This window comes from Molothrus aeneus, chromosome 25 (genome assembly GCF_037042795.1).
Source record: "Molothrus aeneus isolate 106 chromosome 25, BPBGC_Maene_1.0, whole genome shotgun sequence".
NCBI lineage: Eukaryota > Metazoa > Chordata > Aves > Passeriformes > Icteridae > Molothrus > Molothrus aeneus.
The window spans coordinates 3,596,128-3,615,353 of NC_089670.1; the positions used below are offsets into that span (position 1 = coordinate 3,596,128).

Consider the following 19,226-nt stretch of genomic DNA (forward strand, 5'->3'; position numbering starts at 1 on the left):
GCTCACTTGGAGGGTGTTTGTGGTTTTGCTTCAGGACACTCAGTGGCTTCCTTTAGTGTGGGCAATGAGCAGGCAGAACTGGCACAAGGGATATTTTTGCTCCCCTTTTTCTGGGCTGACCACACAGCAGACAGTGGGCAAAACCCCACCAGACCGCGCTGGTTGTGTTGCCCCCAAAGGAGAGCCTGGCCCAGATTTGCTCCCAAGTTCCCCAGTTTGTGGCTGATTTTATTAAAAAAAAAAGACAGAAAGAAAAAAAAGGCAGAAAAAAAAAATGCAAACTGTGTTTTCAGCACAGTTGGCGCCTCAACCACTGAGGTTGCTGTGCTTTCAAGGGAGGCAGCCCCAGCACTGGTGCCTGGGAGGAATGGGGGGGAGAGAACTCTTGTGTGGTGCCTTTGATGTTGGAGGCTTTTACCCGCGTTACCCGGGGAGAAACTCGAGTGCTTTTCATGTCTGCTGGTGAGGGAGGCAGAGAGCCAGGAGGGATCTGCTTTGTGAGACCTTTTCCAAGGGAATCGAGGGAAACTTTTCAGAAGTTGGGGGCAGGCTCTCTGGGGCAGCAGCTGAAATAGGTGCTGAAGCATCCTTGGCTCTCGTGGGCACTGGGCAGCGTGCACCATCATCATCATCATCATCATCCTTGGCTGAGTAAGTCTCTGCTTGAGCCCTGCTCAGCCTCAGGGAGTAAAAATCTGTGGCAAGGGCTGTGCTGGAGTCTCCATCTGCAGTGGGGATCTGTGGGGTGGGGAAGCTAAATGTGGCTGTGCAATGGGTGTGTGGGGGTTTGAAGGGTAAGGAGGGGAAAAACAGAGCAATGGTTTAGCAGGGGGGGAATCCCAGGGATGTGCTGCAGGCATTGTCACAGGGAATGATTTGTCAGGGCCTGTGCTGAGGGAGGTGGCTCTGCCACTGCTCAGGGCCCCTGTGGGATGGGATGTGCTGGGCTGAGCCTCTGCACCAGCTGAGCAGGCAGAGAGTGGGACAGGGGAGTCACAGAGGGTGGCATCAGGTCCTGGGGGTGACATGGGGTGGCACCAGGAGGTGGGGGCTCCCTGGGGTGCCAGCTGGCAGAAGAATGGGACCCTGATGCAGATGGGCCATCCTCAGCCAGCTCCTGCAGGCCTGAGGTGAGAAGCAGCCCTGGCTGCTGGCAGTGCCAGGGAAGGGGAAGGTGCTGCCTGTGCTGGGGTCCCTGCTGAGTTTGGGGTCCCTGCTGAGTTTGGGCCAGGTGGGGTTTGCATCTGTGCAGGTAATAGAAAATAAGTTTCTAGAAATTAAGTTTCCCCCACAGCCTTTGCTTGAATGGTCCCAAACTCTGGATCTGGGGTCTTAAAGCCCTCAATGCTTTTTCTTCAGGTTAAAAAATGTCACTGATGGTTGATAGATTCCCAAGCATTCTTGTGGGTTGTGGGGGGACCTGGGCCCCCAAGAAGAGGCTGAAGTCAGCAGCATTCTCTGCTCTCAGCTTCAGGAGGGTGTCAGACATGAGAGCTGTATCCTGCAGAGCTGAAAACCTCAAACCCCTTTAGGGCCTGTGACCTTTGAGCTGCAGTGAGTGTCACAGAGCAGAAGCTCTGCCTTTACCAGGTGGGAAGGGCTGCTCAGCCTCCCCAGGCTGGCAGATGTGGGGCTGCTGGAGCTGCTCTCACGTTGCTTTTGGCCAATGCATTCCTGTGACATTGGGGGAGCGTGTCTGGTGATGTAAGGGAGGCCTGGCAGCCCAGGGCAGCCTCACTCCTTGGTTTCTGCTCTGCAAGTTGGCTGTGAACTGATGTGGAAAAGGAACTTCTTGGTGTTTTATGGTCCCTTGTCCTGATGAACACCCCCCTCCTGAGCATCCCTGTGTGCCCTGGTGGGTGCAGGGCTCCTGTGCCCAGCCCCTTTCTGTGGCTCTCAGTGCCTGTGTGGGAAGTGCTCCCCAAAAACAGCCTCCTGCTCCCCCCTTCTCTTGCCCATCATGCCCCAACCCAAACAGTGGGGTTCAGGGAATGGAGCTGGGGGTCCCTGCGCTGGGGTTCAGGGAATGGGGCTGGGGGTCCCCTCAGTGGGGTTCAGGGAATGGGCTGGGGGTCCCTGCATGGGGTTCAGGGAATGGGGCTGGGGGTCCCCTCAGTGGGGTTCAGGGAATGGGGCTGGGGATCCCTGCACTGGGGTTCAGGGAATGGGGCTGGGGGTCCCTGCACTGGGGTTCAGGGAACAGGGCTGGGGTCCCTGCACTGGGGTTCAGGGAACAGGGCTGGGGGTCCTCACAATGGAGTTTGGGGAATGGGGCTGGGGGTCCCCAGTGGGGTTCAGGGAACAGAGCTGGGGTCCCTGCACTGGGGTTCAGGGAATGGGGCTGGGGGTCCCTGCATGGGGTTCAGGGAATGGGCTGGGGGTCCCTGCACTGGGGTTCAGGGAATGGGGCTGGGGGTCCCTGCACTGGGGTTTGGGAAATGGGGCTGGGGGTCCCCAGTGGGGTTCAGGGAACGGGGCTGGGGGTCCCTGCACTGGGGTTCAGGGAACAGGGCTGGGGGTCCCTGCAGTGGGGTTCAGGGAACAAGAGCTGGGGTCCCCAGTGGGGTTTGGGATGGGGAGACACAGAGGCTCGGTGGTCCCTGGGCCTGGGGGTGGCAGCTGGGTCACACAGTGCTCTGGTCCCACTGTGTCCCTGCAGTTTGTTCTGTGCTGTGGCCCAGGCCTGGAGCTCTGCAAACCGGCCCAGCTCTGAGCCTCACTTTTTTCTTTCCTTTTTCTATTTTTTAATAATTTGAACGGCCCCTTTGCAGCCTTGTCTTGCCTCTCCTGACTGTTTGCCCAGTGGCTGTGACATGCATGTTTAGGTGATGCAGTGGGACCACCTGGACTTGCCATGCACAGGGGTTTTCCCTCTTGCCTTAATCTGGCAGAGAATGGGGGTGCTGGGCATGGCAGCCTGGGCTGTGTCAGTGTGAACCCCCAGGAACTGCTCTTTCCCTCTGTATCCCAATTTCTCCCCTCTGTATCCCACTGTTCCCCTGTCAAACAGCCCTTGGAAGCAGCCAGGGCTGCAGGAAAGGCTTTATGCCAGAGGATTTCAGGCTAGGCTTTTTATATCCATCCCAGTGTGACCACACTTCATTTAGGGAAGGAGCATCCGGGATGGATCTGGGCTGACGTATTCAGGGCTGAGACTGTCTCAGCTCTGCCAGAGCAGATCTGGGCCAGGGGAGCAGCTGGGATCCAGTGGGGCTGGTGCTGCTGCCCTGTGCTGTGACTCCCAGCTCACACTGATCTGTTTAGCTCGGATTTCTTGGCCATTTCATGGGTGTTGTGTCTGCCCTTCTGTAAATAGCAGGTCATTCCATCTCTCCCCTAAACCCTGCTTTGGAGCCATGGGTATCCAGCCATCCATGGGCTGAGCAGCCTTGTGCTCTGCACAGCACCCTGGGCTTTGCTGCTGCTGCTTCCCAGGGTCAGCTTACAGGAACACACGGAGCAGAGGAGGACAGGAACAGCCTCCCATAGCACCAGGCAAGTTTTGGGTTAAAGTTGCTGAATTTTATTGAATTCCTGCTGCTGTGGATGGTGGGTGTGGCAGAGGGAGCATACTGGTGGTGCAGCTCTGGGGTGGGAGGGGATTTTGTGCTGCTGTTGGACATGTGCTGGCTGAGAGTTTCCTGCTGCTAATTCATGACTGTTAGTTAGTGGACTAAATTTCCCTGGGAGATAGGTGAGCCTGGCAATGAGGCATTTATGTGTGCATGCAGCACTGGGCTGAGCTTTGGTTTGGAGACAAGGTAAAAATGCAAAAAAAAAGCAAGAATTGTGATTATGTGTGAACCCCTAAGTGCTGCTGCCTTGTCCACCACTTTCCTGGTGCTAATTAATGACTGTTGGTTGGTGGACTAAATTCCCCTGGGAGATAGGTGAGCCAGGCAATGGGGCATTTGTGTGCACATACAACACTGAGCTTTGCTTTTGAGACAAGGTAGAAATGGGAAAAAAAGCAAGAATTGTGATTATGTGTGAACCCCTAAGTGCTGCTGCCTTGTCCAGGTGTGATTCCAGATTGCAGGATACAGCATCCAGGAGGAGTACAGCTGTCCAGGGTGTGTGCCCTGCTGTAAGGGCATCCTGAGTGCAGATCAGGACATGTCACAACAGATAAAATAAGTTTGGAGCACACAGAGGACTGTGCTAGCCTTGGGAGCTCTGCCCTCTCCCATGCTGTTGCCATCCATGATTGCCCATGTTGAGATCAAAATGCCTGTGGGGCTCGTGGGTAGCTCTGTGGTGGGGTTTGAATGTGTTTGACCCCAGAGCCCCTCAGCACATCCCCTCCCACCATAGTTTGAGGTATGCACATGTGGCAGGCTCTAATGGCTTGGTGGCCAATGACCCGGCAGCAGCGGTTCCTGGACGCCTCTCCATGGGGAATCCAGACTTCCCTTCTCTGAGCACGGTGGAATTTTTATAGCCTGTGGTTTTAAATGCTGTGATTTCCTTATGGCTCTGTCAGAGCTGTGCTGGGGCTGGTGAAACACAGGCTGGAGCTGCTGCTCCTTGGGTAACGTGTCTGAGCTTTGCTCCAGCACAGGGGAAAGGGAAGGCTGGCTCTCCTGAGCTTGAGCCTGCTGGGTGCTGTGATTTCATGGCTGAATTCAACTGGACTTTATTTCATTTATCCCCAAAATTCGTCAGGTTTTGGGGAGTGGAGTACAGTAAAGCAACCTCGTTTGTTAAGAAATGATCACCAAAATGGGAGTGAAAGAGTTAACCTTGCAAGTACAGCTCAGTGGCATCCTGGACGTGTCTGTCCAAAAATCAGGAGGGGAGTGGGCATGTAGCATTTCAGGGTAGCAGGGTAGAGGGGCCAGGCTGGCAAACCCCACTTACCACAGGGACTCAGCTGTGATTCGGGCAGGGACGTGGCACTGTGGGATGTGTGCCCAGCTGGCAGCTGGGAGGTGAAGGCAGAGAGGCCTTGTGCACATCTAGGGGGTGTGAGCACTGTCTGCCTCCCAGCTGTGTTCCATGGGGTCCCTGTCCTCATGGGGACGAGGCAGAGTTCTGCCATTAACGCTCTGAAAATCTCTGCTGGCTCCTCCTCACCATCCCCAAAATGCCAGGCAGTGCTGGGGTGCTCACAGGTTCCTCACTGATCTCTAGGAAAGGGTACAGCTGGTGGGAAATCAGCTGTGCTGCTTTCTCCAGTCCCTGATCAATCCCCTGGAAGCACTGCCCAGGTCTGGCTGTCCCAGGGATGCTTTGGAGCCATCAGATTTTCCAGGCTGACACATCCATGTCCCTGTGGTGCTGCTGCAGGGATGCTGCCTGGGTCCAGCCGCCTCCACCCAGCTCTCCCTTCTCACAAACTTGTGGAAAAGCGATTTCCTTTCCTATTTTCTGGCCCCTTCTCAAACTCAGACTGGGTTAACTCTTGCTGTAGATGCAAAACTTGTTGGAGGGCCCTGCTCAGGCGGGGCTGTAAAAGCCACATTTTCTTTGGGAATCGGATTAAGGCCCCTTTTTCTCCCTGCAGTGTGGGTGACATGAAGTCTCTCTTTGTCCTGGATGGTATTTCTGGCCCAGCTGCAGTGGGTTAACCCTTTGTCATCCCACCCAGTCCTGGTGATGAATGGCCCTTTGCTAAGCAACAGGGACCTTTTCCTGGGGTGGAAGCACTGTGGGGGCACTGTGGGCTGTGTCCTCCCCCTGCCCAGCTGGGGGGTGAAGTGCAAAGCCTTGGTGCCTGGCTAGGGGACGTGTCTGTGGGACAGGGACCTGCCCTAATGCTGTTTCCCACTGCCTTTCTTTGCCATTTTTAGTCTCTCTTTATTCTCCAAGATACATGGATGGGACTTTGCACCCCAGTCCTGCACTGCACCAGAGGTGTCTCCATGCTGGGGCAGCCCCAGGCTGCCTGCATGGCACAGAGGGACATGGGTGGCAGAAGGAGGGGGCCAAAGGGACAGTGAGAGCAGAGGCCAGGCCAGCTGGCAGAGCACAAGAGCTGGCTGTGTGCTCCTTGGAGGGCAGTGACCATGTCAGTGGTGCTCCCTGGGCACCAGTGCCCAGCCTGGTGTGGCACTGGGCTGGGGCAGGAGCATCACTTTTCCAGGAGAGCTGGAAGGCTGGATAACCAGCTAGGGCAGGGTGATGGCAGAGAGCATCCATAGCTAACCCAGGAGCCCTTGGCTGTGGTACCCAGGATCCAAGGAGGTGTTTTGGTTTGATGCTCAGTGCTGGGCTCTGTGGCCAAGCAGAAATGAAGGTGATTTCCTGGCTATGCCCTGCAGTCTGGTGGCCGTGGGCATCTCACACACCAGACCTGGGTCCATTTTACTTTTTTTCCCCACTGTGCTGCATTGTTGCATCACCTTGGATCCATCCACTGCTGCTGTGAGCCTGGCTTGGTTTGTTTGTTTATTCAAAAGCCAAATGGTAGCAGGAAATGTCCCTTTCTGGTGGCCTGGAAATGCTGCCAGGGGCACACAGTGCTGGCTCCCTGCAGCCTGATCCTGTGCTGTTATCAGGGAGCCTCCTGATAAGAGCAGAGCAGGGATTTCCCCAGAGGGGGTCCTGGATCATGTCAAAGTGGCATCAGGAGCTCCCCAGGCCTCCCAGCAGTGGGGGGGGAGTGCAGCCCACAGAATTCTCCCTGTGTCCCTCCTGTCCCTGCTGTGTTTTAGGACGTGATCACCCCAAGGTGATGGAGGGGTGCCACCATCTCCCAGAGCTGAGCCAGCAGCAGATGGGCACCGAGCAGGGCTCACTCCCAGCGTTGGGAACGGCAGGGAGGCACCACATTTCCCTCCCAGCCCTGCTCCTCCTCCCCCCCATCCTCCTGACCTTTTCCCATCAAAACACAAAGCACTATTCTTCAGAGCAAGGCACCTCCATGCGAGGAGACAGCTGGCGCTGCAGCAGCGTGCTGGGGATGGGTTGTTATTAATTAAGCTGCAGGAGACAGCCAGGCAGCTTGAATGGAGTTTTCCTTCTTTTCAGGCTTAGGATGCCCTAAATTCTTTTTTCTTTACCTCCAAACGTTTATAGGTTTAAAAAGGGGCAGCAGACAAAGGATGGAGAAGGGCCCATTATGTGCAGCTTGCAGGGACGTGTATCCCTACATGTGGCCTGCAGGGACTGTTAGGGCACCCCAGCAGCTTTTTTGCAGCTTGGTTTGTGCCAGGGGGTTGCTGTGACCCCCAAGGATGTCACTGCCTGGGCATCTCCCCACCTAGAGAGGAGATGCCACTTTGGGGTGAAACGATTTAAACTACTTGAACAAGTTTGGGGTGACTGAGGCAGTCAAATTTTCCACTCCCTGCTGTTTTCCCTTGCAAAGGTGATTTCTTTTCACCAAACTCATCCTCTGCCCCTGCTGCTGGGTCTGCTTTGCCCATGCTGCTGGTGGTGAGAGGAGCAGAAGTGGTGGTGGGGCTCTCTGAGGTGTTCCATAGTGTGTGAGCTCTGTGTAGGCTCCATCTGCTCCCCTCTCTCCACAGGGCTTTGGTGGAGTGAGGTGCAGAGTTTTGCTTTACCCCTTTTGGGGATAATTTGTCCTTTTGTGATAATCTGTGGGGGTGTCTGGGGGAGCAGATCGTGCCTTTGAGGAAGAGGAGGGGTGAGGATTGCTCCTAAGCAGCCAAGTGTGTTTCCTTGGGCATGGCTGGGCTGTGCCATCTGCAGAGCTGGCCCAGGGATTTGAGCAGCAGCGTTTTGGTGCCAAGGCAGACCTGTCCCTGCTGAGCAAAACCTGTGCTCAGAGCTGAGGCCATGGCAGTGCCTGGGGGATGCTGAGTGTGCTCTGGGTCTGTCCAAACCAGCAGGGCAGTGCCCCATCCAGTGCCCCCTGGGAGGGAAAAGGAATTTGGGAAGAATGGGGTTCTTTCTTGGGGTTCTTTTCTTTTCTTGGGGTGCTTTCTTTCCTGGGGTTCTTTCTTTCTTTTTCCAAATGTTTGTGACTGTGGAGTGCCTTCCTAGCAAAGCCTGCTCCCTTTTGGAAAATGCTGGGTTGCTCAAGCACGGTGAGGAGCCTCCTGCCTGCAGATCCTCTGCAGGAGGAATGTGCCAGAGGAAGGGAGGCTGCTGCAGGGACACTGCTGGGATGTGACACCAGGAACTGAGGCACGGCCTCCCCAGGGACGGGGTGACTCACGCCAAGGACAGTGCCAGCTGCGCGTGATGGTTGGTGACAGCGTGTGAAACAATTCCTTCCTTCCTTCCTTCCTGGACAGTGGGAAAGGCCTGGAGATGTGCAGCTGGAGCAGGCTCTCGGTTCTGGTGTGGTGGAAGCTGGGGCACTCCTGGCTGTGGTGTGGGTTCAGCAGAACAGCCACGGTGCAGTGATGCTGTTGTGGGGCAAGGCACGGAGGGGTGGCTGTTCCTTGTGCTGCCTCGGGATTCCCTGAGCTCTGGAAGGCTCTGGGTGCTCATGGCAGTGCCTGCACCCCTTGTTTCTGCTGCTCCACTGCCCTCTCTCTCTCTCTCTGGGGAGATTTAAGCCACCAAAGAGCTGCTGTCATGAAGGAACTGGTGGGATACCTGCAGAGGTGTGTCTGATATGGGCTGCTCAGCCACCAAAAGAAAAACACTGCATCATCCATGGACTTGGGATTCACTACAGCCAGAAAGGGGCAGATGTCACTGGTCTGTGTGTCTCAGAGATGCTCTGGGAGTTACTCTGCACGTGCTGAAGGGGCCATGGTGGCTACCTGCCAGAGCCCTCCCTGGGTGGTAACACTGCAGACCTGCACTCAGCCTCTTCGAAAACCTTTGGGGTCATTTTTAGCTCTTCCTGGCACTGGAGATCCTTTCTGTTCCTGCTAGAGGTGATAGTGTCTCTTTCAATGCTAACAAGAATTAACTTTTGGTCTTGTGATCTGCAAGCTTGTGTCCTTCCCTCGGTCATGCTACTTTTCACTGAGTTTGCTGGTGCTCTACCAATGTCTCTGGATGTGCTTTTCATTCTGCTATTGATCTGAGATTATAAATATAGCTGGCAGAATTTCCATCTGTGTGTCACAGTCACTGGGGACTGGCAGGTAGTCAGCATTGCAGCAATATCAAAAGAATTAAAATTATTTCCTAAGCCCTAACAGTGCACTTTTAACTGGGGCTTGCTGAGGTGCAGTAAAATTGGAAATTCAGCATTCCTGGAGAGAACATGTCCTGCTTGTTCTGCCTGTGCCCAAGGGATTTGATGTTTTCTTAGGAGCTGGGCAGCTTGGGATGAAGGGAGTTTGTTGGCAGCTCTGCCCACAGGCTGGGTAGTGCTGGTGAAGCTGCCTTCATTTGCAGATCTTGGTTATTCCTCACAGCTGGGGATTTGTGGTTGGAGCTGGCTGAGGGCAGAGCATTGCCTGGCACAGAGGAGGGCTGCTGGGGGACAGCCCCACTGCTGGGCAGTTTTGTGCTGCAAAGGACTGGTTGGGATTGTCCCCAAAAACTCAGGGACTGTTGAAACCATCATTGGTGTAACCCTGAGTGCTCTCCAGCAAGCCCTACCAGCCCTGCACGGTGTGGCTGTGACTTGGGGACCTGCTTTCACTGTCAGGGATGTCCCACAAAGCAGGAGAGGTTGGATTGTGTAAGCCAGACAGGAATCTTCCTCAACATTTCAGATTAGTTGCACAACTAAAAGCTGGATCTGTAGTTAGTTCAAATCCCTTGATAGAACTTAGAACAGCAATAGGCCTTGTTAGAATTGCTCCTAACTCTGCTTATGAGGTTTTTCTAAGAGAAGAACAATGAGTTTGTGATTTTAAAACCCCTAATTAGGGGATTTGGATCCAATTCTTGGCTCTGCTGTAAGATTTCTGTGTGACCCTGGGCGAGTCACTTAATCCCTCTCCAGCTGATCTGCACTGGGAGCTGCTTCCTTCCTCTGCCTGTCGGTCCTGCCTGTGCTCAGAGCCAGGAATGAGCAGGGGGAGAGGCACAGGCAGGGCCCTGATCTCCTTCTAGGAATGGAGATGTTCCTGTAAGAACAAATCCCAGAGTTTGTCTGGGATTTGTTCTTGCAGGAGTTTGTTTGTCACTCTGTGAGTGCCTCCTGTGTGCAAACACCCCAAATTCCCCACAAGCCATCCTGGGGACCAGCAGTGCTCCCAAAGCTCTGCTGCACTTGCTGTGAGGCCAAGGATGACACTTTGCTGTCTTTCTGAGCAAATCCCAGACAAACTCTGGGATTTGTTCTTACAGGAGTTTGTCACTCTGTGAGCGCCTCCTGTGTGCAAACACCCCAAAGTCACCAAAGCCATCCTGGGGACCAGCAGTGCTCCCAAAGCTCTGCTGCACTTGCTGTGAGGCCAAGGATGACACTGTTGTCCTTCTGAGCTGCTGGCTCACCACCTGCTGTTCCTGGGGAGGAGCAGATATGAGCTGAAACAAAATATTTTTTGTTAATTCATCTGGGAAACAACTTGTACACAGTGTTGAGTTCCCATGTGCCCTAACTTTTTCCCTGAGGGTGGTGAGGTCCTGGCAGGGGGTGTGCAGAGAAGCTGTGGCTGCCACATCTCTGGAAGTGTCCAAGGCTGGGTTGGACCTGGTTTAGGGGAAGGTGTCCCTGCCCATGAATGGAATTAGATGCTCTTTAAGGTCCCTTTCAACAAAACCAGTCTGTGTTTCTGTGAAATGTCTTTGCAGAGCTTCAGTGACCATAGGGAAAGCTTTTCTATTTCTAGCTTTTTATATTTTTATTCCCTCACAGGCAAGACTAAAGTATGCCCATGATTTCAATCTGAAAAAAATTAAAAATTAACTCAGAGGAGTGAGGAGTTGGTTCACGTGGCTGAGCACGCTGTGTTCACCCCTTTGCTGGTCTCAGTTTGGGCACGTGAACCCTGTGCTGATGCTTAACTTCTGCACAGCCACAGATGTGGCCAACTTAATGACAGGGACAGGAAACCGTCACACCTGAGATCCTCCCTTGATTCTTTGTGCAAGCACAGCACCTAAGTGAGCTCAGCACAGCCTTTTCCTGCCTTTCTCCAGCTAAAACAAGGCTGGAGTGACTTGCAAACAGACCCAGCTGCTACTGGGGCAAGCCCGGCTTGGCATCTAGCATTGGATTTCCCTGGAGATTAGAGAGATTAAAACACTAATGCCCATTGATAGGGGTTAGAGCTTTAATAAGTCATAAAAAGTGGTGTAATCTGGCAGAAATCTGCATGCAGCTGCAGCATAAGCAGATTGAGGCTGGGTTTCCTGCCTGGGTGCTGGGTGAAGGTTTCTCAGAAATTGCTATTTTTGGTACTTGCTAAAGTGGGGGATGTGGGTCTTGTCCCCCCCTTCAGCACCCATCGTTTGCAGAGCAGCCTGTGCCAGCCTTGCTGGGCATCACAGGAGGGCTGCTGCCAGCCCAGCGTGGTGGGGAGGGCTGCTGCCAGCCTGGTGTGGGGTGGCTGTGCTGGGTGGAGCAAGATCTGCCACTGCTGGTGGTGCAGAAGCAGAGAGAGAAGGTGACAGCCACACTAGAGCCACAGGCAGGGGACAGAGCAGGGGTGGCTGTGGTGCTGCTGGCATAGGTGGCAGGGCTGGCATCAAGTGCAGGAGTGTGGCAGAGGCTGGTGATGCTGGTAGCAGGTCCAAAAGGGAGTGCAATACTAGCCCTGGGCTTGCAGGCTGTACAGGGGCTGTTCGTGGGAAAGGGAATCCTCTGGGTGTTGAAGAGTGCAGATGTGCACATCTGTCTTAACCCTTTCATCACCTGCAGGCCTTTCTCTGGGAGTGTGAATCTGGGAAGTGCAGAGAGAAAGTCCTGAGGTCATGGGGTAGGGCAAAGGACGGTGTCAGACCCAAAAGAGGGAGGCTGGCTTCTCCTTGGCTGTGACAGGAGAGAGTCCCAACAGCACTGCTGGACATCACAGAGGGGACATCACCCCACAGCAGGGTGCGCATTGGAGGGAGCAGGGCCAGGTGGGGCAGCCCAGCTTCCCTCCTGCTGCTGGGAGAGGGCTGGGACATTCTCTGATCAAGGTATAAGGGAGGAAGGAGTTGTGGAGGCAGCTCATTTCTTCATTCAGCTTCACTGACATCATTTTAGAGAGCAGCCATGCCCGTGGGGGTGAGTTGACATCTTGTCCTGCCAGATGTGAGATGCAGCTGCAGAGCAAAGTGAGCCCACGCTCCCAGCACTCACACCCACCCGCGGCTGCCCTGGGGCTCTGCTGGAGAATTTCGGGATGCTGGGAAGCAAAAGGCTTCCCTGGGATGGGGATGTGGATGTGGATGAGACCCTGGCCCTGGAGCAGTGGGTGAACTGGGCTCCTCTAGGAACGGCCCTGCCCTGCTTGCCCCAGCCTCTCTCTTTGCCGTGGAAGTTTCCATTTGCCGTGGAAGTTTCCCCGCACCTCCTGCGTGGAGTCGGGGTGGGACGAGCCCCCGAACTCTTGTTGCTCTCACCCTTTGCGGGCCCCTCTGGGCCGGGCCGGGCCCGGAGCGGCGGGGGGATGGAAACCGCCCGGGGGCGAAGCAACTTCCCGGGAAGAGGCTCCATCCCCCCGGGCCGGGCTGCAGGGGGAGGAGGCAGGGTGATGGGGGAGGAGGAGGAGGAGGAGGAAGGGCGATGGGGGAGGAGGCGGAGGACAGCGCGGGAGGAAGCGGGAGCCACCGGCTGCCGGAGCCGCCGCCGCCGCGGGTGAGTCTCCGCTGCCCGGGGGCGGGGGCTCCGTGGGGCAGCGCAGGGGGGATTATGGTGGTGGGGAAACGTGTTTTTTGGGGTGAATTATCCTGGGGAAAGGGCTTGAGAGAGCGGGGGCTGAGTGCCGCGGTTCTCACGGAGGGCAGTGTGGGGGTTCCCGGCCGGGGCAGGGCATGCCCAGGGTGAGGGCAGCGGGTGCTGCGGGGGGCTCGGGCCTCGGCCCCTTCAGGCGCCGCCGTGCCCCTCAGGAGAGGCCGCGGCTCGGCACCGCCTGGCCGCGCTGCCGGCATTGTCCGGGAGCCCTGCAGATCAATAGATCAAACCCTGCCCTGCCTGAGGGGCACCCCCTGGTCCCTGCCCTGCCCCTGAGGGCACCCCCTGGTCCCCTGCCCTGCCCCTGAGGGGTCCCCCTCGTCCCCTGCCCTGCTCCGGCTGCTGCCCCCGCTGAAGGGCTCGCGGGGCGTCTGGGGCGCTGCTGCCTTTGGTAAAGAAAGACAACAACAGAAACAAACAAAGAAATTAAATAAGAATCCATACCACCCTCCCCGTCAAAGAACAAAACCGAGCGGGAAAAAAAAATTAAAAAGGGGAATAAAAAAAGCTGAACTGCAGCCCCGAGATGTGAATCCCTCTGGCTTGCTCCTTTTTCTGCCGTGGCTGCGGTCAGTGCCTCGTGGGACGGGGGCATCAGTCCCGAGTGCAGCCCAGGGCTCGGGGCACACTCAGCCGTGCCCGCTGCCCATTCCTCGGGCTTGGCCCGGCTCGTTCCTTCTGCAGCGCTGTCTGGACAAGCTGAGTTTGGGGATCGCTGCCTGGCTCTTTGTTTACACAGCACAGAGCTCTGTAGAGCAGTGGTGATAGCAGTGAAGGGTGCTGTCCCTTGGCTGGGGGCTGGGGAGGGTCCCCGTGTCCCTCCTGGGCTGAGTACCATTGTCCAGGCCGGGTGGACAGGGGTGGGAGTGAGTGGATCCCATCCTCATGGAATCAGTTTTGTGGGTGTTTTTAGACTCTTCTGGGCACAGGCACCCTTAGCCTGTCTGCGGAGAGCAAGGGCTGTGCTGGCCACTGGCGTGGGCTGCATGGGGCCTGGTGATGGAGCAGCTTCTGCTGAGATCTGTGTGCAGGAAGGTTCCTCTCAATGGGGTGCTCCCAGTGAGGGAGGGCTGCTCTGGGGTCAGCCTTGCTCCAGCTCCAGGGGGAGAAGCTCCTTACAGAGGGTGATCAGTGGGGCAGCATGGCCAGAGAACTCTGCACGCCCAAGCTGAGACTTGGGGTTATTCATGATAATCTCCTCCTTTTTAAACATGGAGGAAAACAGCCTAACAACTCTTTGCAGGTTTTTAAAGTGGTTTAGAGCTGCTGTCTCACGTGGTTGGAGGAATGAGAATGTCAGACTGTGGGTTGTGCTGCACACGTGTCCAACCGGGGCGGGGTGGTGGTCAGCCTGGTGGTCAGCCTCACCCCACATCCGGGAGCCACGGGCAGCAGCTCGAGGTTGTGGAGCTGGCACCACGCTTCAACCCCTGGGATGGGCTCCTGCATCCCAGCCCAGAAACGCTGGTGAGCACAGCCTGCAGCAGCCAGGGGGTTTAAGATAGGAAGGGAAGCAGTGATGGGAGCACACGTGTCCAACCGGGGCAGGGTGGTGGTCAGCCTCACCCCACATCTGGGAGCCACGGGCAGCAGCTCGAGGTTGTGGAGCTTTCACCCCTGGGATGGGCTCCTGCTTCCCAGCCCAGAAACGCTGGTGAGCATAGCCTGCAGCAGCCAGGGGGTTTTAGATAGGAAGGGAAGCAGTGATGGGGAGCATCTATCTCTTGTAAATAAGAGCCAGGAGGGTTGAGCTGCAGAGGGCAGGGGACTACTGGGCTTCCGGAGCGGGAGGGGAAGCACCGTGAGCGAGGACGGAAGCGCACGGGGCTGGCGGGCACAGCTCCACCCGCATGTGATGTGTGCCCCTGACTTGTGACTCGGGGCTGGTCGCCTGTGGAAGCCCTCACACCACAGCAGGAACCATTGCCTCATTTTTTAAACTTTTTTAAACTCTGAAACACGTTTATTCCCCACCTGAGTAAAAAGCTTCAAGCCTGGAGCATCCTGCGTTCTCAGGACCACCTGGCCACCTCTCTGACAGCTCTTGGGTGGGTTTGGTCTAATGAAGAGGAGTTAAGCACACTCTGCCATTTCTGGGTCGTGTTTGTTGGCACCCAGGTGGAAATGCAAGCTGAGAAAGAAACATAACTGGGCAGCCTGAAACTGCAGCCCAATGCTCAGGGATGCAAGGGACAGACTCAGCTTGGGTCTGGCAGTGCCAGCCAGGTACTGGTGATTGCAGCTGAATAATAGGAATTATTATTAATTAGGTACAGTTTGGTGCTGCAGGGGTCTGTGGCACTGGCTCTTTGTGCCAGCCTGAGCCACCTCAGCTTTGGAGTGACCTGTGCCTCACGTTCCCTGGCACCCACCCATCCAGCAGGGACCTGCCACCTTCAGCACCAGGGGATCCCGTGGCAGCTGAAAAAAGCCAGCAGTGCCTGGGCCATGCTGGGATTACATCCAGTCCTGGCTTTGCTGAGACTCCTCCATCCTCTCAGAAGGGAGAGCTGTGTCTCTGCCACCTCCTCCGCAGGCTGGATCCGTTTCCACAGCCTGTGGTCACTGGCCCAGTGTGCCAAGGGGAGAGGCCCTGGAGGCTGCACGTGCTGCAGTCCCCACAGCCAGCTGTTCTTCACCAGGAGCTGTAGAATCTCTCTGTGGAGCTACAGATGTCTCTGTGACAGCCTACTGGCACGATTCTCCAAGAAAGATTAAGGTGATTCACACTTCTCCTGTGAAAACATTGTGGATACTCAGCTTGGTAGGCTGTGCTTTCACACCCTGATACACCACTGTTCACTGCTCTGAACCTGCTCTCTGTGTTTGCACAAACCCATCCCACAAATCTGGAAGCCCATGGTGTTTCCATCACCTGTTAGGTGGAGGGGAGGGAAGTTATCCACAGTGTCCTGCTCTTCTGGGTGCCTGTAGCTCTGCAGAACTGGTTGCAGCATCATTGAAAGGTGGCCAGTGCTTGGTGTTCCCAGCATCCAAAGGGTGTTTCCTGGATTTACTCCCCACACATTGCCATTTTGCCATTGATGTGTGTGCATCCCTGGAATGTTGAGGTGGTTTGGATGTGGTGATGGGAGCCCATGGCAGAGGTGCAGCCTCCTGGCCTCTCTCTGGTTCCTCTGTGCAGGCACTGAGCACCAGCTCTGTGACCAACCCTGCATCACCAGCACAGCATGGAGCTGCTGGGTTCAGCCAGGACCTGGGGGGGGTGAGACATTCCCAGTTCAGCCTCTGCGAGGGTGCTTTAACCCTTGTGTGTCTGCAGTGCAGCCCAATCTCCTGCAGATCCCTGTCCCAGACCCTCAGGGAGGATTACCAGCCCCTGGCTCTGGGGTTTTGAGGGAGCCCTTGGCTGTCCTTGCCTGCCCTGCCTGCAGTGTCCTGGGCTGTGGCAGCCTCGTGGCACCAGCACAGCAGCTCCAGCAGCCCCTGGCCAAGCCCATCCCACAGCACACAGCATCCAGCTGGCTGAAGGAGCAGGAGGGTCCCTGGGGGGCCCCCAGGGGCTTCCCTCCCCACGGGGTGGCTTTCATCTGCTGCTTCACAGATGTTGCCTTTGGCTCGTGTCTGACATGCATCAATTACAGAGCAACAGCCCCGAGCCTTTGGCAAAATCAGCTTTGGAGCAGCTGTCCTGAGTCAGCGGTGCCCGAGCTGGAGCTCTGGCTCTGTCCTTGCTTGGTGCAGCACTGCCCTGGCCATCTCCACATCTCCTGTGCCCACGTGGACAGGGTTTCCCTGGCAGGGAAGGTCTAAATATGGCACAAGCACTTGTTGCCATGTGCTTGATGTTTGTCCAGGAACACTTTGGTGGGAGAGAGCTGCAGGCTCTGAGCTCCCTGCCCCATCAGAGAAGTGGTGGCCCCTTGTGTGAGGGACAGCAGTTGGGTTAAGATGACAGTGGGGAATCATGTGAGGTATGTTCCTGTTTTTGCCAGGGACTCCAGACAGCAATGGGGTGTTGGTTAACCCATCCCTCCTTGCAGTGCTCCAGAAGGGTCAGCTTGGTGACACTGCCTCTGACAGCACCACGGGTTTGACATCCTCCCCTCAGAGCACAGCAGGTCACACAAATCCAGGATGTGCCCATGATGCATCTCAGGCATCCACTGCTCTGCTGCAATTTATTTCTATGACCTTTATTTTTTAGACAAGTGACTCCTGGGAGTGCTCCCTGCTACCCAGCACAGCATCCCTGTGTGCCACTGACTGATCCCTGTGTGCCACTGACTGATCCCTGTGTGCCACTGACTGGTCCTGTGCTTTGGCTGCACCCTCCTTCTGCTGGCACAAACCCCTTGGAGCTGAATGTGACACTGGAGTTCTTGCTAAGAAAAGACCATCTCAGTTCTGGGAAGCTGAAAAAAAGAAAAAATTGCACATTTGAGTTGTGGCATTTCCCTTGGGAGTTTGCTGGTGCTGCTGGGGCATTGGTGGCTTTGTATCCCTGCTGTCCCGCAGACAGTCCTAGCTGCAATATACTGATTTTATGGTATTTTTCCCCAGTCAGGACCCAGGTGCTTTAAATCACAGTTCCCCACAGACCAGCTGGAGCACATGGGCTGCCCTGACAGGGGTGCTGCTTTTCCTGTGGCTTTGGTCTGGCTGGAGCCTGGTGAGCCCTGAGCCCTTCTCCTCCCCCTGAGGGCAGTTTGCAGTGTCTGCTCCCTGTGCTGGGGACAGTTTGCCTGCACATCCCCCTGCCCAGGGACAGGCCAGCCCCTCTGCATGCTGCCAACTGCTCCTTGAGGTGCTGGAGATGCTCCTGGCCTTTATCAAGTGGAGGGTGGCTTTCTGCTCTATTTAATTTCTTAATTTCTCTGCACCTTACCTGCCCAGTATCCCAGATTGCTGTCCCATCCTTGGGGCTGTCCTGTGCACACAAGTGGTGCCTGGAGGAGTTAAACCCATTGCATAACCCAGTGTTGCTGCTGCTGGCAGCATATTTTCCACATGATTAGCTTGTCATTTTGTTGGGGTTATTTTTAATGTTTTGCAGGGATTTTTTTGCTACTTTTGGCCTTGCCATTTTGGAACGGGGCTAATTTGGGATTTGTGGTGAGGCCTTGGGCACACTGGGCTGGTTGATTTTGTGAGGGGCAGTGTGGCAGTGCAGTTTCAGCTGTGCAGGGTTCAGTGGCAGTGCAGATCCAGCTGTGTGGGGTTCCTGCTCCCATGGCAGTGCAGTTCCAGCTGTGCAGGGTTCCTGCTCCCATGGCAGTGCAGTTCCAGATGTGCAATGTTCCTGCTCCCATAGCACTGCAGTTCCAGCTGTGCAGGGTTCCTGCTCCCATGGCACTGCAGTTCCAGCTGTGCAGGGTTCCTGCTCCCATGGCACTGCAGTTCCAGCTGTGCAATGTTCCTGCTCCCATAGCACTGCAGTTCCAGCTGTGCAGGGTTCCTGCTCCCATGACCGTGCAGTTCCAGCTGTGCAATGTTCCTGCTCCCATGGCAGTTCAGATCCAGCTGTGCGGGGTTCCTGCTCCCATGGCAGTGCAGTTCCAGCTGTGCAGGGTTCCCAGGAGGAGTGGGATGCTCCCAGGTCTCTCAGGGACAGCTTATTTGCTCTCTAGAAGCTCTGTGAGTAATGCTCACAGAGCATTACTGGGACTGAGGGTTGGAAAAAAGTGTTCCAACTGACCCAATGGTCTTTGGGATTAGTTCTAGGTTTGGTTGGGGTTTTTTTTTTTCCCTTTTTTTTTTAATGCTTGGCCTGTATTAAGCATGTGGAAGTGTGCTGTGCTTGCAGAAAGAATGTGGTTCCACTTCACAGACCCCAGCAGGGTCCAGTCTGAGATGGCCAGAGGAAAAGGGATGATGAGCTTGTGTTTGGAGGAGCCCCTTTGGCCCAGCCACACTCCTACAGAGAGAGGGAGGGAGAGAAAAGCAGGCAGCACATCATCAAAGGCCAGGAATAAGTGGGGTGAGATGAGCTGAGAGCCGTGTTACTGTCTGGAGGGGTGAGGGTTTAGCAAATAATAATGTTTTGATTCATAATAATAAATGATTAAAGAATAATAAATAATCATTGCCAAACACTGAGCAACAACATAAAGTTCATTTAGGCTGGTGGCTGCAGGACCCAGGCAGTGAGCAGCAGCAGCCTGGGGTGGGGAGGGCTCTTAGAAGTGTGTTTTCCTAAAACCTCCCTCTCTGTGCCTGCATCACAGGAGCGTGCTGCATGTGGCTGATGCCTCCAGGAGCTTGCAGGGCACTGGGCTGATCTTGTGCTCACTCTGCCTTTGGGATATTTGCTGTGGGTGATGCAGAGCAGCTGGGGCTGGCAGGGGACAAGGCCACATCACCCCAGGGCACTTGGGGCACTTTGTCCTTCCTGCCAAGGAATAGATGATTCTTTGTTTTTTCTTAAAAAGCTGTTGGCTGAGGCAATAGTTTTAAATTTGCTTCTCCTGAAGGACTTTGTTAGGCTGGAGCATCTTGCAGGGGAGACAGGCAGCCTGTCTCAGAGGGAAGCTGAAGGCTTTGGCTTTCTGAGCAGATA

At 55.5% G+C, this 19,226-nt stretch overlaps 1 protein-coding gene across 4 annotated transcripts in view; it reads left to right on the top strand.

Moving 5' to 3' along the window:
• SEPTIN9 (septin 9) overlaps positions 1–19,226 on the top strand; it is a 115,574-nt gene that overhangs the window by 76,105 nt on the left and 20,243 nt on the right. The window contains exon 1 of one of the 4 annotated variants that reach the window (XM_066565537.1): positions 12,552–12,610. The exons of the other annotated variants lie outside the window; for them this stretch is intronic. The gene's annotated coding sequence lies outside the window, so the exon portion shown is untranslated. Of the gene's footprint in view, positions 1–12,551; positions 12,611–19,226 lie in introns of those variants that run through there. 4 annotated transcript variants of the gene reach the window in all.